This window comes from Ambystoma mexicanum, chromosome 3p (genome assembly GCF_040938575.1).
Source record: "Ambystoma mexicanum isolate Mex_15411 chromosome 3p, UKY_AmexF1_1, whole genome shotgun sequence".
Taxonomy (NCBI): Eukaryota; Metazoa; Chordata; class Amphibia; order Caudata; family Ambystomatidae; genus Ambystoma; species Ambystoma mexicanum.
This window is the reverse complement of record NC_090925.1, coordinates 376,794,589-376,810,482: the sequence shown is the minus strand read 5'-3', so window position 1 is coordinate 376,810,482 and position 15,894 is coordinate 376,794,589. Positions and strand designations below refer to the sequence as shown.

General features: G+C 46.1%; 1 protein-coding gene across 4 annotated transcripts in view; it reads left to right on the top strand.

Annotated features, from left to right (window-relative positions):
- Nucleotides 1–15,894, top strand: part of PHACTR3 (phosphatase and actin regulator 3) — a 1,074,680-nt gene that overhangs the window by 532,047 nt on the left and 526,739 nt on the right. The window lies entirely within an intron of this gene.

Sequence of the window (15,894 nt, the reverse complement as noted above, 5' to 3'; positions counted from 1 at the left end):
AAAATCGTGGTGGCAGAGAGAGTTTAGTTCGATCAATGCATAGCTGGTAGTGTGCTGAAATCGCTCGAAAATAGGTATGTGTCTATACGCAGCCCATTATAGAACCCTTTCTGTATGGTCCCTTTTTAGCCCTCCTTACTAAAACCTTTCTGTGTGTCACCTGTCTCCTTAGGCGCACACCAGTCCCTAACTACGTCCTGATGACAGTTCGGACCCTTCATCTGTGCTCACCCTCTACCCAGTGAAGGTTTACTCCCCCGAACCAGAAACACCTGCATAATAATTGTGTCGACTGTAATATCATACTACCAAGTTTTACAGTAGTATTTGAAACAACAATACGATACACTTTATGCTACTAACCGAAAACCAAATTCAACTTTGATGTTAACAACAGTTTTTTACGTTGTACTTGTTTCACTATCCATCACAAGCTACATGAAGCTTATATGCGACTTTTCTAAGTCTGCTTTTCTTGTGTTTTCTTTTGTAAAATAAAATTGAAATTGTTTTTTTACGACTAACCAGTGGCCCTGATTAACTAGCTATTCAACACTAGTTTGCTGGTCACCTAGACCTACCTACTATATACGGTTGACCTGGGGTAGCTTCCGACTCCTTCTGTCCCTATATGTTTACATGCTGACAGATGTTTTTCTACAAAATTCTGACTGATTAAATTTAAGGTATGTTTTCCTGTGTTCAAATGGCTCCAAGCAGTGGAGTACCAAGCGGGAGAGTCACAAGGGGGTGGTCACGCTGCCCCCCCATAGCTCTTTTAAGAGCCAGACCGGGACATTTGTCATTGGGACACCTCTCCCATTCGGCACCTCAAAGAGGGTGCCCAACGGCAAAAGTGTCCCGCTGGCAGGACAATACGTGCTGAACAATTAGTGCTCAGCAGGCTCATTGTCCTGGCAGCAGGACACCTTCCCCATTCCGAATGGTACAGGTGTCCCGCTGCCAGGACAATGTCCCCAGGAGCTCCGGGCAGCAGAGGGTCCTCACGTTGCTCTGTATGAACAGAGCATTACAATGTGAGCCATTGGGCACTGGTGGGAGGGAGGGGGTACTATTAGCAGGGACTTTTGTCCCTTTATAAATGTGAATGGGAGGGAGTGACCAGAAGTGAGAAGGGTGCATAATGTTGCATGCTTTATGAAATAAGACTATGGCTTTAAAACCCAAGGGGATTTGTTAGGCTCACATTAATCTGCATGATGCTATTGTGACTTTGCATGCAGAATGGGGAGAATGAAACTAAAGTCATACTGCCATTGCTCAACATATTTCTATGACAATGTATATAGTGTATGGTTATTTTACTATGAAAGGCTAGTTTATTATGTAATGTGGTTTGCTTCCAATGCATTGCTATAAATAATGATATGTTATATGTATTATATATATAATAAGCACAAAAAATGTAAAGCAAAACCTTAATAAGTATCTATATCATCTAAGCCTGGAAAGATGTGCACGGTCGCTTACATTGTCCACATCCCAGTTTCACCATTTAACCAAGTGTGTGATCCTGGGCAAATAATTCAACCACATAGTGCCTTATCTGCAGCTCTGCAAGTGATTCTGATTCACTTCAAAGCTTATGTTAATGCATCATGCTATTCTAATGGAAAAGTCTAATGACTATAGAGTTGCTCCATATATAACAATAGTGCAATTTAGGTATTTTGCACCACAAAGTTATTTGTCACTTGGTTTATTTATGGCAACGTATTCTAAAGTCACTTCCATGGTGCCTCCAAGTATCAAAGACTGATGATGCGCCTTGCAATGTCCGTTTCTGTGAAGTCACTTCTGTTGGTGCAATCCGTATGCTAATTAGGAAATGTGCATGTATTTTGCCTCAAAGGGCTTGGACAGAGCTCCCCAACAAACATACACAAACATAATTCATTTTTTTTTTTTTTAACATTTACTTCTGCTCTGCTTTCAAATGCCACCTGTGCCACGTCTCATGTTACACCGACCTAACCTCGTTGCACACATGCGCCTCCAGACAGAAACCAGGAAGCTGAATGAGCTTCCTAGTGCCTGTCTGTGTATCGCATGAACATGAAGCCGGGAAGCGATGCTCTGTGCCGCTGGCTGCCGAAAGTGCTGCTGCTAGTGTGACAGCACAGGCGCTAGGCCCTGCAACACCCAGTTCAGCACCCTGTCTGCTGACTTTGAGTCAGGCCAGCCAGAGTGAGGGACTGAGCCACGCAGGGCATCCCAGCCATGAATGTGTTGCAGCGCGGCTGCCAGGCATCTCAGAATTATGTAATGAGAAAGCGCAAGCCTTGCTGGGCACCCCAGCCGGGCTCGCGTTGTCCAATTACATAATTGATGATTGCGGTCCCCCTGCCCTCCCTCCTAAAGATGGGGGGGACAAAAGCCATGCCACAGAAGTTGGGGGGACAAAACCCCCTGTCCCTCCCTATAATTGCTCCATGGTCACTGATGCCAGAGCAAGAAAAGATAAGGTAAGGAGTGCAGTGTTCCCTGTCAGGTCTCAGCGGGGTGGTCTGTAGGATGCCGGCTCGGGTGGAAGGAAGCAGGCTGCCCTGACCCCCAGCCCCACGTAGTTTGCGCCTCTGTGAATTGTGAGGCTCTCATAAAGTTGTTCAGAAAGAATTGCTCCCGCCCGAGGCAGCGCATGAAACTGCCCTCTTTCATCCAGAGAAGGAGAGCTGTCCCTGGCCAGCAGAGCCCTGGCACGCGCGGGGCGGGATCTGTCAGCAGGCCATGTTGCCCACAGTTGCCCGTTCACCAGTTACACAGGGTTTCTTCTGGATCCTTTTTTTGGGACAACTAATGAATTGCTGTGGTGAAAATTCGACGTGTTACCATGTGCATATTGCAACTAGTAATTGGGGCCCCTTGATTTCACTTGGGGTTTTAATGTAGCCAGTGAAATTGTGGTGATGTTCCGGCTGTACGTATGAGGTCAATGCCATAACTCATGCACCACAAGTGGATGTTCTGGAAACCACTTGAACCTACCAGCCAAGTTTCCCAGTTCCAGCCAGTTCCGAGTTTTTGCTTCCAATTGCATGCTGGAACTTGCGGTTTCGTTTTTCCTATTGTAAGGATGGGCCTGCAAGTCCCAGCATGCAGTGCGGGGGAAAGCACATGACTGGCTCGAAGAGTCCTGCATGGAACTGGGAAACTTTCCAGCTATGCCTATACTTGGCCAAATGGAATTTCCAACATGGTAAGGTGAGAGGAGGACAAGGGAGAGTCACCTTTTTTAGTCAGATCTTACGCTTCCCTTTTTTAGGTTGAACATTTTTGGAGTCCGAAATGTTTCTAGACACGGCAGTTCTACACAAACCCACACGCCAACACACCAGGACTCACACCGCGGCTTTACACCAACCACGGCGCGGCCCTTCGAACAGGTCACGTGTCAATAGCCACTCTAGCCAGCCATCGCCTGTGTGAAAGTACCATATAGTCATAGCATTAAAGGGGAGAAGGAGCCGCAGGCAACTAGCAGTGGCTATTCAATTGGACCTGCAACAGCACCCACCTGTACCAGCAGAAGCACACGCGATACAGCAGCTGACAGTGTAGCGCTAGACTCCCTCACCCCTGCTTGCATCGCAGCAGTCACTTTGCCACACCTGCCCTTGCTCGCAAGATAATTCTCATTAGCGTCTCACCTGGGGGTCTATATGACGACATAAACATCTTCCCTCCAACTCACATGGGTTCATTGGAACCCGCATCCATCAACACATCAGGGTTAGCCCCTCGCCTCTCCCGTTGCTCCCAATAGCCTCACACCCTGTGCTGCAAAACCTCGCGCCAGGAGGCCCGCAATATGGCTAAAGTTGCGTTCTACATGACATTACATCTGCTACCCTATGTGCGATGTGTAGTTGCATGTGTCGGTGTAATGCTGAACGCTCTTCTCTGCTCTGCTCTGTGCCGTGCTATGCTCTGGCTTCCTTCATTCATCGCAGCCGACTGCCCCACAGGTGAGAGTTGCTGCCGTGAAGGAAGGCGACGCATGTACGCAACACCTGGCGGGACCTGTGCTCTGCAGGACATGCCGTCCATGTGCTTTTCTCCAGGGCTCTGGTTACCGGGTTTATTTTCATTGTCCGTGGACAGCACAGCCACACACCGAGGAACATGATCGGCGCTACACGGTGCTAACGTTGCTTTTCCAGGCAGCCTCGCTTCCCAGGGCTCTGGCATTATTGCTGGGAAGGATGGAGGGGCCGTCTCTGGGAATGCACGGTTATCTGGAGTGGTCCTTCAGCCCCATAAAGTGACATACATTTTTGGCCAATTCAGCTCCAAGTTATAAATGTAAGTCCACCCAGGTATTGTCCCTGATACCTGTTCCATTTACTTCCCTCCGCACCCTGCCCACTCACTGGTTCCGTCAAATCTGATTTCTTCTCTATTGTACGTTCTTTTGAGATCAAAAGAGCATGTTTTTCCTCGTATATACGTAAATGGATAGATTTTCCAAACCTTAGCAGCGTGTTTGCGTAATTAGGGTACTGTAATTCCTCCCTTTTGTTTTCTTCCTAATCTCATCCTTCCCTCCATCCTCTCTCGCTGTGTTCTCTTCAGTATGCTTTTGGCGCACCGTAACCATATTTTCGCAATTCTTGCATCCATTTTGTCAGTGTAATTCATCTAAAAAGCCTACTTTGCCTTTTTATCACCGATTTAGACTCCTCCGGTGACCCCAGGCTAGCTGAGTCAGGCAGTGTACTAGGGTGGTTATCGTCCACAGTCCCTCACCCGTGCCCGAGCAGGCTAGGGCTTATGGAAGTTTCAATCCAAAGCATCTGGAGTGCCAAAGGGTGCAGAACCTGTGGCCTCGGCCCAGAAGCCTGGGGTTGCTTGGAATGCCGTAGGGCGCTCCTTTTGTGGAGCTCCTCTACATGTGGCATGTTGACCATGGGTGGGATCCTCATTTTTGTTGTGGAGGGCCAGGGATGTCCTGCCAGTTGGACCAGCAAGTCTTTTTTCTTTGTTTGACCTGAGAACTTACCTAGATGGGCAGTTTCAGCAGGCGGCACCACCACTGGACGCTGGGCTGGACTGACGGTTGAAGGTTTCTCTGGCTTTGGTGCAAGGAATTCCAGTCATAAGGAGCAAAGTGCTTCTGGGGCAGGGAAAAGGAAGAAGCGCTAGAGACCCACAAACAATACCCCCCCTGAACTCCAGATGTTCCAGTCCTCCTGGGGACACCCCTGGTAATCAAGGACGGAAGGAAGTCATGTCTGAAGGGTTGCAGAACATGTGGGACATCTCAGACTGGCACTCCCAGAGCCTCAATGTATTAGCAGAAATAGAAGTGGGAGGGGAGAAAATCTCCAGATTACTATATGCGGATGATCTCATTTTATTAGGTTAGACCGCAATAGGACTGCAGCGCCAGCTCGACAATTTGGTCAAATACATCCAAACCGACAATCTTCAGATCAATAAGAAAAAGACAAAAATAATGATGGCCAACAAATAATGAGTAAAAACGAGAAGTCAAAGTGGTATCTGGAAGGTACAGAGATTGAACACGTGAAGAACTTTAAGTACTTTGGGGTCATTTTGAGCAATACTCTAAGAGAAACGAACATGCAAAAACGAACATGCAAAAAGCACTCTTCACGAAGGCAAAGAATCTGGCAGCCCAAGCGAGGGCGATGGAAAACAAATTTTGCAGATTAACGATTGTCCCATTAATACAGTTCTATAAAGGAAAGGTCTTTCCCTCCCTGACCTACGGGGCAGATGCAATGGCTATGATTCCCAAAGAAACTTGGCCAAAATTAGAGGGTTAATTCTGGCGACAGGTTTTGAACTTTCCAAAGGCAACTCCACTGCCACCGATACGTCGAGAGCTGTGTACCCTCTCACTTCAAGCCAGGGTAGATAGAAGCACCATGATGCTTTATAGGAAGGTAATCCTGTCAGAATGCTCGAAGATCTTTGACATAATAAACATCGAAATGAAAGGAGGCAAGAACAAGGTACTTTGCAGAATGGGGAAAAAAAATCGAACAAAGTTGGAAGAGATACATTCCAAAGAAGAACAACTGATGTTTAATACAACCAAGGTGAAAAAGAAAATGGAAGAGCTGGATTGGATACAAACATCGAATAAAGCATCAGAATATAAACTAGTGGCACATCTCCCCCCTCAGCTATTCATCTGCATGAAATTAGACAGTATTGGGGAAAATTCCCCAATAAAATATCAAGGACAACTTTTATGAGAGCATGGCTAAATATTTAGCAGACCAACGAGATCAGAGATATAAGGGGGATTTCATTCCAATACACGTCGCTTCTGCGCAATTCGAAATCAAGTGGATACACTAAGACACCTTGTCCTGTAAGGGACTGACAATTGAAAGGACTACTCATATGGGACTACTGTTTAAAGATTTGGTAACACTTGAAGAGGAATCTTGGTGGAGACGTTTGATTGAAGGCGAACGCATCAGTGATGTGATAGCAGTCTCGCAGTTTCTACAATGTATAGACTTTCACATGTCAAAGAAACTGATCTAAAAATATCCACCAGAGATTGGTGACGATGACAACATACTAAGGGAGAATCTTACCTTGCTATAAGAACTTTACTCATTGATGATTGCTTTCATGTGCTTTGTGTTTCGTTTGACATTTTATACCTCAAAGGTTTTGAAGGATGTGTTCTTATTCTTGTAAAAATTGTTTCAATTAAAACAAGGAATACAAAATAAAAAAAAGTGGGGGTAGCTCCTCACAGGGCAACACAGTTGCAGGCTTTATACATGGCATGTGTAATCAGAAATGGGGGGTAGCTCGCAGTGCCATTGACGTAGTGCCACAAAAGGCAGGACACAGTAGGAGCAAAGGGAAAACAGAGCCGCGGCTGCGGGCGAGGAAAGGAAGCACAGGGGGAGCATAGCAGCCCTGAGAATGTCGGCCGCATAGGCCAGCGGAGACCATCTGCAGGGTGGGGATAAGAGCGAGGGACACGCAGAATGGAGGGCAGTGGAACAAGGCGTCGGCTGCGTATGCCAAAAGTGGCCGATTTGTTTTGCTGTTAAGCGGGAGGCTGCGGAGCAGATCTGTGGTGTGGTGTGGCGCGACCCTCAGGAGATAGGAAGAAGGGTGCTGCAAGGCGCACATGCTCACACTCATGGCTCATTTAAGGCTGACCACCAGATGCCCTGCTGTAGCTCTGACCGTGCAGCAGCTCACAGGCCCATGTGCCGGGGACGCTTCATAGCAGGTAGCAGTGATAAATGAGATGGTTTACAAGTAGGTGAGGCGAACGTCAAAAAGGGGGTGAGAGTAGGAGGTGTGGAAACACAGGATGGCTGAAAGTAGGGTAAAGTTGATCTGGCTATCTCAGGTCCAGTGCTCCCTAAAGAGGTGGATCTTGAGTTCCTTTCCAGACTGTAGCACGGTGGGAGCAATTCCCATACTGATGGGGGGGGGGGGTGTTCCAAAGCCTGTGATCATAGACAGAGGAAGCCTGCCTCCCGGTCTTCACTCCCTTGCACTTTTGGAGCTCGAGGCTGGTCATGATTTCTGGATTTCTCTGGAAATGGAGAGCTTCTCTGAACAGTGTGGGGATTTGCATAATTGACGCCTTATAAGGGATGCAACTGGCCTTTAAGATGATGAAGGCTTGTTTGAAGGAGGCAATGGGAGCAGGGTAGATCGGTTAGGTTGGGGTTAATTGGTCACATTTCTGTAGATCCTCTACAAGGCATGCCACGGCGAGGAGGACTCTCTTCAGTAGTGCCAAAATGGAGGCAGGTATGCCCATGAGCAGGAAGCATCGCCTATCTTGGCGAGGTAGAACCAGGGCCTGAACAGTAGATCTGAAATATGGCTTGATTTTCCATAGGTGGAAAAGTTCTACTTTGCTGTCGAAATATTCTCTGCTGTGTGTGGTTTAAAGGTCAGCTAGCTGTTGACGTGAAAACCTATGGACTTGAGTCCGGGTGTAAAATGTGGGCTGAAGCCCCCGCCATTCATTGCTGGCAATCAGTTCTGCATGTTGGGGAAGCCTGTGTTCTTGTTCAGCATTAGGGATTTCGTCTTGGCTGGATTGAAGTTTAGATAAGGGCATGGTATGCGTGATTGGATTATTACAAGGCGGGCCCTGAGTAGCGGGTGTCATCAACTGAGGTTACCTTCACACACAGTTGAATACAAACAGTATGCTGATGCGTTTCCATAAGTAGGTTGAAGATTAGAGATAAGATGACAAGAGTACGAATGGATGATGATCAGTCTGGAACTGAGAGCTTTGTGGTCAATGTTTTCTAGATGGAAGGACGTAGACTCCCGTCTGTGTAGGCCATGGGCTTGAAGGATGAGAGTTTGTCCTTGAAGGTGTGGTGGGTGAGATCCTTGAGGGATGTCCATTTGGGTTGTGTGGCATTAGTTCAGGCGTTGCTTTCAAATTCCTGGTGTAGTCTTTTAATCTTGTGTTTAATTTTATTTCAGGGGAGATTTTTTGGGGAGGTAATAGTGAGGGTGTGTCCAGAAGATGGTCGATGCATTGCTTGGTTACTTTGACCAGAGATCCTTGGTTTTGCTGTTGAGCTCGTCTATTGGGTTCTGTAGGCACCTGGCGTTTGCAGTGGTATCACTTGCTTGAGGAAATATTTGTTTACAATTTGTATGCAATGGCAAATGTACTTGTTAGCTTCACTCATCCATCGACCTTTCAGAGCTCCAGTAAAGCCTTGCCAGGTCATACCTCAGTGATAGAGCCCACTCTTCTGTGGTCTGCTGCAACAGTGATTCCTGAAGCCCAGGGAGTTTAGCAGCCTCAGCCGGGGAGCTTATGTACTAAGAAAGCGGTCCCTTGCCCACCATTCTCAGTCATGCAATCACTGTGCATATTACTTTCAAGTCTGCTTGACTTCTAGTCACCTAATAATAAAACACCATGGTTAATACATAGGTTCATAACCTTCCTTCACAAGAGGCATGCATGCAAGGATCCCCCCCCCATCCTGTCCGAAGCGCTGAGGACGGGATGTGACGGTCACCGCCACACTTAGCTGTCCCCACGCTCTAATGATGTAGCGATCCATGGATGTTTTAGAACTATTCAGATCCTAAAGGGTTAATGCTGAGAGCTGCGCATTGTCATATCACAAGATGTCATTTCCCCTTTGCGCGATAATGGGAACAAGAACAACCTATTCCATTTCCCTGCCGCATGAATTGTACGGCAGAATGAAATGTCCATAGATGTTAGTTGATCGGAGCGGTGACGTATCGCCTGTGTGCTAGGCATGTGATCATGGACAGACCCCTCTCCCTTTTGGTCCCTCAAGTATCAACGTGGACCCTCGGCTGTGGCTAAAACTCCACACTAGAAGATCCCTTGGGATTTTCACTATTGGTGCATTTCTAACTGAAACCGGGAGAAATGATGTGTGTGCATTTCCATCCAAGTCTCCTTCAAAGGTGCACTACTCAGAGGCCATGGACTCTTGCAGGGCGGGAGTCCTGTGATTAGCTACTCGTGGCCAGACGGGCACGCATGTGGTCCATGTTGAGAGCACCGTGAGGCGCAGCCATCCAGGTCTAGATATCCCCAGGATGTGCTGTGTACACTGAAGACAGACCCTTCCCCATCCGGAAGTAATCGTGATGTTGCAAGCCACCAAGGAGTACAGTCACCAGACACCTCCGGTTCAATATCCTAGTAAAGGTTGCGGGGAGCCATGTCCTGAATGTGTGTGAGGTTCATGTATCCTGAATAGTACATGCATATCTTAATCCCTGGTGGCCTACCTCTCCCCTTACCAATCCATGGTGCCAGGGTTACTTGGGCTTTGTGGGCACATGTCTTGCCTGTCAGTCCCTGCTCACAACGGAAGGCTACCCCCTCTCCACTTACAAAACACAAATCACTCCACTTTAATGAGTGGCAAGCTCTCCAGCCCTTTGCTCACTACTGTGAGTGACTATTGTCATCACCCAATACAAGCTACGAATCACAAAAAGCAAGAGGCGGACCCTGCAAATGGCATGCAGTGACAAATATGCAGACAAAGGCCCGCTTCATGGCATTAGTGTTGAGAGTTGTCACAGGACGGATGCAATGAATTGATAGACAGTGCAATTTCACTGAGATAGCACTGCAGGTGACTTATGTCCACTGTCTGTGGCGTATGTTGATTCGTTGTAGTGAGGGGTCAGAGGGTCAGTTGAAATACCCTAGTGAAGAATTAAGCACGGTGCATTTAGCTGGTGTGGATACATAATAATCCCCCTGTATTCTAAAAGTCAAACTGTGCTCACTTTTGGCCTGACTCCCTGTGAGCATATACAGGATATGTTGCCTGTGATTCCGTTACTGACCTTAAGCATTAGGGTCAACTGCTCACCCTATTTAATGTAATATGGCAGTTGTATAGCACCTATTTCCACTGGTATGGTCACAAAGCGCTGCTGGGGAACACGCTTGGAAGACCGAAGTCTGTGAAATGGGAGGTTCGCCAGAGGAGTATAGAATGCATGTGTGCATTTTAGCCAATACGACGGTCAGTAGTGGTGGGCAAGACTGATTGTGTCCAGCCAAATTGAATATTTGCTGTGGGACTAAGCCGCATTCTAATGTCAGAGGTGTTGTGCGATGTGTCTTCGAGTAGCGTGTGATTGCAGATGAGTGCAGGTGGGTGGCTGTGCCAGCGGCTAGCTACCATTGGCATTGAGTGTGATGCTTACCAGAGTGTCTTGGAAGGTTTCTTGTTTCATTTGTTCCTGTCCTGCATTCTGCTGGGGTCCTCCCTTCTCTGCGTTGCTTAGTACTTTATTTGAGGGTCTCATTTGCTGCCCCAGCCTAGTTGACATGGGGTTAAAATAACACGGGAGGCGGAAGGGTTCATCAGGACGCTGGGGGGAGGAGGCAGGTCTTGAGGGCCTTCTGGAAGGCAAGGTGATCCACTAAGCAGCAGTTGTGCAGGGGAATCGCATTCCTACAGTGCGAGCCTGGTGGAAAGGAGGACCCCCCCTATTCTGGTTGATTTGAAGGAGGGGATAACAAGGAGGGGTGCGGTGCCTGATCTTAGGTTTCTGTTAGGTATGTGCTGGTGAGCTTGTGTTGTAGGTATTGTGGGCCTGTCTTGTGCAGAGCACAGTGGGTGATGCATCCTGGGGGAGGTGGGGAGGGTGCTAGGTTGGGTGAGAGTAATTATGATGCTCACAGGCCAGATGGAGGGTGGCAACATTTTCTGAGAGGGATGGCATGATGGCTGCAAGTGTGGCGCGAGTGCTGCTGTGCGCAAGAACAATGGCAAAGGATGTAGCTAGCGGCCTTCAAGTGTGCATCACAATACCCTGCTCACTTTGGACATGCCACTTCCTGACAGATCGCCTCAATGTTTCCATATTATTTTGTAAAGTGCTGCATGCTGCCACATGGATGGGCTCTAGAAGTACCTAGGAGTGAATGGAATATATATATATTATATACCCTCCGACTCGCGCCTTAGCAGACGAACAAAGGTACTAAAATGTGTCCATCCCAAATTAAATGTCCACCTACGCGAAATTGACGTCAGGAAATGTAGAAGCACCACTACTAGCAGAAGTGGCCTATGCCACAGGCTGCTGGCATGGCCCAGTGCAGTCAAGGAAGTGCACTGTCCTACTAGAGTCCGTGCATGTCCGTGTCCAAACCCCTCTCATGCACTCTGTCAAGGTGTAGCCCGCCACAACATTCTGGCTGTGCAGGGCCCTGTAGCGTTACCCGAACTCTGGGCTTTGCAGCGGTCCAATCCGTTCCTCGTCGCCATGTGAAGAGAGAACATAAAATAGTGAGTTCACTTCTTTACTGGTGAAACGAAGGCTGTGCATAGGCACCTCACACAACATAACCACATGTTACCAATCCACTGACCAGCATCAAACCAAACCACACACAGGACCCTCACAGCCCAGCATTTAATGGGGCAAACCTCCTTCTGTGGCTTCATCCTTTTGCATGTGAAAGTGTAATGGTATTGGTTATGGCTGGAGATATTGAAGTCTATGGGCCTCATTACACGTTAGGCGGTAAGGGTTTACCGGTACCGGTAAGGGCACCGGTACCGGTAAACCCTTACCGCCTTACTACGAGTTCCCTTTGCGGGACCCGACTTTAATGGCTGGTTTTACCAGCCGTTAAAGTAGGGTGCCGCAAAGGGACCTTGGAGCTAATTACGGTTCCGCAATTTGCGGTACCGTAATTAGCGCCTTCCCCATTCCCATTATGCCATATGGGGGCAAAAATGGGAATGGGGAAGTGCCTTGGTGAATGGGGAATTACCGCCCCCGCTCACCTTGAAGTAGATCCACCAAGCCACCGCCATCCACCAAGGCAGACACGGTAAAATAACGGCGGCAACCTAAACACAATTATTACAAAAACACTTATATGGTTCTGCACTAGACTTTCCATTACATTGTTTAGTCAAACTAATACTTTCTCATCCTATTGAAAGATTGGCGTGAAATAGACTGTGTTCTTTGTTTACATTTGGATGGTGTTTAGCTGCTGGCTTTATTTGGCTTCACGATTGAGTTGTAACATTGCTCCCGGGTTATTTATTTATGGTTATTGTTAATGAAGATCGCAGGCTTCACATTTTCGGTTTCTCGAATTAGATTCTTGTATCCAAGGTTACATGTGCTGCTTTGGTAACTGTTATTTTTAGCAATCAAGCCAATGTATTACACTATCATGTGAGCTTTGTAAAGCTTCGCCTGGTGCAAGAAGCTGCAGAGCGTTTGCACTGGATTGCATTGGATACTTGCACACATACCATGACAGCACCAACCCTCCTGACATGTCTATCTCATCCTTGATAAAATCCAGAAACACATACCAGCAAGATGACTGAGGTAATCCAACAAAAGATTGCTGTATCCACCCAAAGTCTGCATCACAAGAAAAGGTGGCTGGACCTTCTCAGTGCAAGCCAGCACAGTGTAGAACTTCCTACCGGCTCACGTTTAGGCTTAGATGACCACCTAACCTTCAGGAAGGCACTAAACGCTTGGCTGTACCCACCCGCTGACCAATCCCCATATTTTCTGCTCTCTTGGTCACCGCATCATATGGTGTTAATCAGCGCCAAAACACCTTACTGTGAATGTTGCACTTTACAAAGCTAAATGAATAAGAAAAAGTGGTGATATTTTTCCTGCAGTATGCATAACTTAGGGCAGGAAAAAGTTGTGATTTATGACTGTCTAAGTAGCAGCTACTTCACAAAACAAAAGCATGTTCTACTGAGGGGGATTGGCCGAAGTTATGCACAGCTGCGTACATATGCCAGGGCAATTTACTACCCGGCCAGCCAAAGTGAGGACCCACAAAAAGTGTCTCCAAGTGTATTCGCAAAACTCCACATTTGCCCAAGAAACCTTGATTTATTTATTTACTGTGATATAGTTTTACAAAGAAAACTACACATATAAATGCAAAATACCAATACATTTTTCACAAATATAAAAATAAGCATAATATATACTTAAAAGCTTTTACATACTTAAAAACATAAACCTAAATGTAATAGAATCAGAAAACAATGCATACTCTCAAACAACAATCAGCGCTCTGTGGAATTCATTGAATTCAATTAAATGGTTACTTCTTTCGATGAAACCACAATAGAAGCATATAATCAATATAATTAATAAAATAAGCAATCTACTCTATCTTGTTATTCAATGGCTTAGCTAAGATGAACATTGCTAAGTATCCCGATTTTGATCGTCCACAGACAAAGCTTTCAAAACTTTTGTCTACATTCGTTAATATGCCCAAAGTGCTTAGGTATCTGTACTCTAATGCTTTTCAGCAGCAACCGATACCCTGAATATGGCCATGAGCATACTTCAATTGCTTGTATTAATACACTGGTACCAGAATGCAAGATCTTTAATCGTTTCCAGTTGATGAACAAATCTGCCAAGATGCCTTGCATACATTTTTTCCATAATGGGGCATTCTGTTAAAACGTGTTTCTCCGTCTCAGTGACAGCTCTATTCAAACATATGCAGCAGTAAGGCTCCTTTTTGGGAACTGAGTGCTCCACACCAGCAACAGACAGGGCTGGCAGATGGTTAGTTCTTAGAAGAAGAAGAATAAATCTTCTAAGACTAAGTGCGGGCACACATTCACAATCCTTTTCAGTTTCTTAAACGTATATAGAACATTAGGGATACATTTATAACTTTTCAGCCTACCCAGATGAGCAAAATGTTCATGCCAGTCCCAAAAGTCTATGCGTTTACATAAAGTAAACTTTAAGACAGCAAAGCTGTCACCCCTTTTGGGGGTCCAACCTATATCCTTGAAAAGGATATCCATACATTTCTTAAGGCTGGACTTCTCATTTTCATTACACACAACCTCACCCGTACTGGCCAGAAGTAAATTGGTAGGGGTATTTAACATCTTGACATATAATTCAGCTCTTTTCTTCAACACCAGTGACCTTAGTGAAAGGATGCCCACTTCCAATCTAATGATAGCCGTAGGCACACACGCAGCTCTAATAACTTCCTCCAAAACCTTCCTTCTACTAATTGCAGCCAATTCAAATCAATTGGTAACAGAGAATCAAGTCCGTAGATCACAGCAGGCACCAAACACTGGATATAAAGTTGCCGAGCATCCCATAGAGAGTACCCACTTCTTTTACTGTTAAATTGACACATAAGAGTAGTCGATTGGGCCGCTCTACTCATACTTGTCTGTATACACAACTGATATCCTCCACAGGCATCGTATTGTACGCCAAGATATTCATAAGAGGCAGTATAAGGAATCTCTAAGGCCCGGACACAAAGACGAGGTCTTTTTGCCAGTAAATAACATCAATAGGGTTTTATCCCGGTCAATGACCAGGCTGTTGGTATTGGTATATGCCCATAACCCTTCTGCAGATCTCAGAATACCACTAAAAGTATGGTCAAGAATGACTAGCTCGTCGGCATATGCCAACACAGGGCAATACGTTTTACCAACTTTAGGGGGGCAATTATGTACTACATCAAATGAAGCTGGGAGATCAGATACAAATAAATTATATAACAGGGGGGCAGTGACGCACCCCTGTTTTACTCCTCAGTTTTGTTTGATGGATTCGCTCATTGTTCCCTGAGCATTAAGTCTTAAACACACCAAAGTGTTCTTATGGAGTAATTTAAGGTAGTATAGAATACCAGGGGGGCAGCTCAACATGTGAAGTTACTACCAGAGACGCTGCACACCGTATCAAATGTGGCTTTAAAGTCAATTAATAAAGCACACAGTGGCGGATTGTTAGGTCGGAGCGCTCTGGTGCTTAAATTGTCTAAAACGAACAAATTGTGGGCGGTCGAATAACCAGCTCTAAATCCACTCTGGAATCTATCCAATATACCTTCTTTGTCAACCCAGGTTTGTTGCTCCTGGAGGAGCAGAGAGGCAAATAATTTCCCAGTTCAATCAAGCATGGAAAGCAATCTATAGTTACCCGGCTCTGTCTTTATTCCTCTTTTAAACACTGGGACCAGGATTGCTGTCTGCCATGAACTGTGAATGTGTATTTAAGATCATCAACTTTTACAGAAAAGGGGAAGCAGACGGGCTTAATATCAATCTCAAGCTTCTCCAAGAGACACTCCGGATCATTACGTTCCATAAGAAATACACTGCAATTATATGCATTAATAGGACTGATTAGAGAATGCTGCCTACTACCCTTAGCTTCACCCGAAAGAGAAAGTAAATGTAAGAGCATATGAATGTGAATAGAGAAAATAAATGGAAGTGCATATTACTGTGAACAGAGAAAGTAAATGAAAGTGCTTATGAATGTGAATAGAGAAAGTACATTGAAGTGCATATGAATGTGAATAGAGGA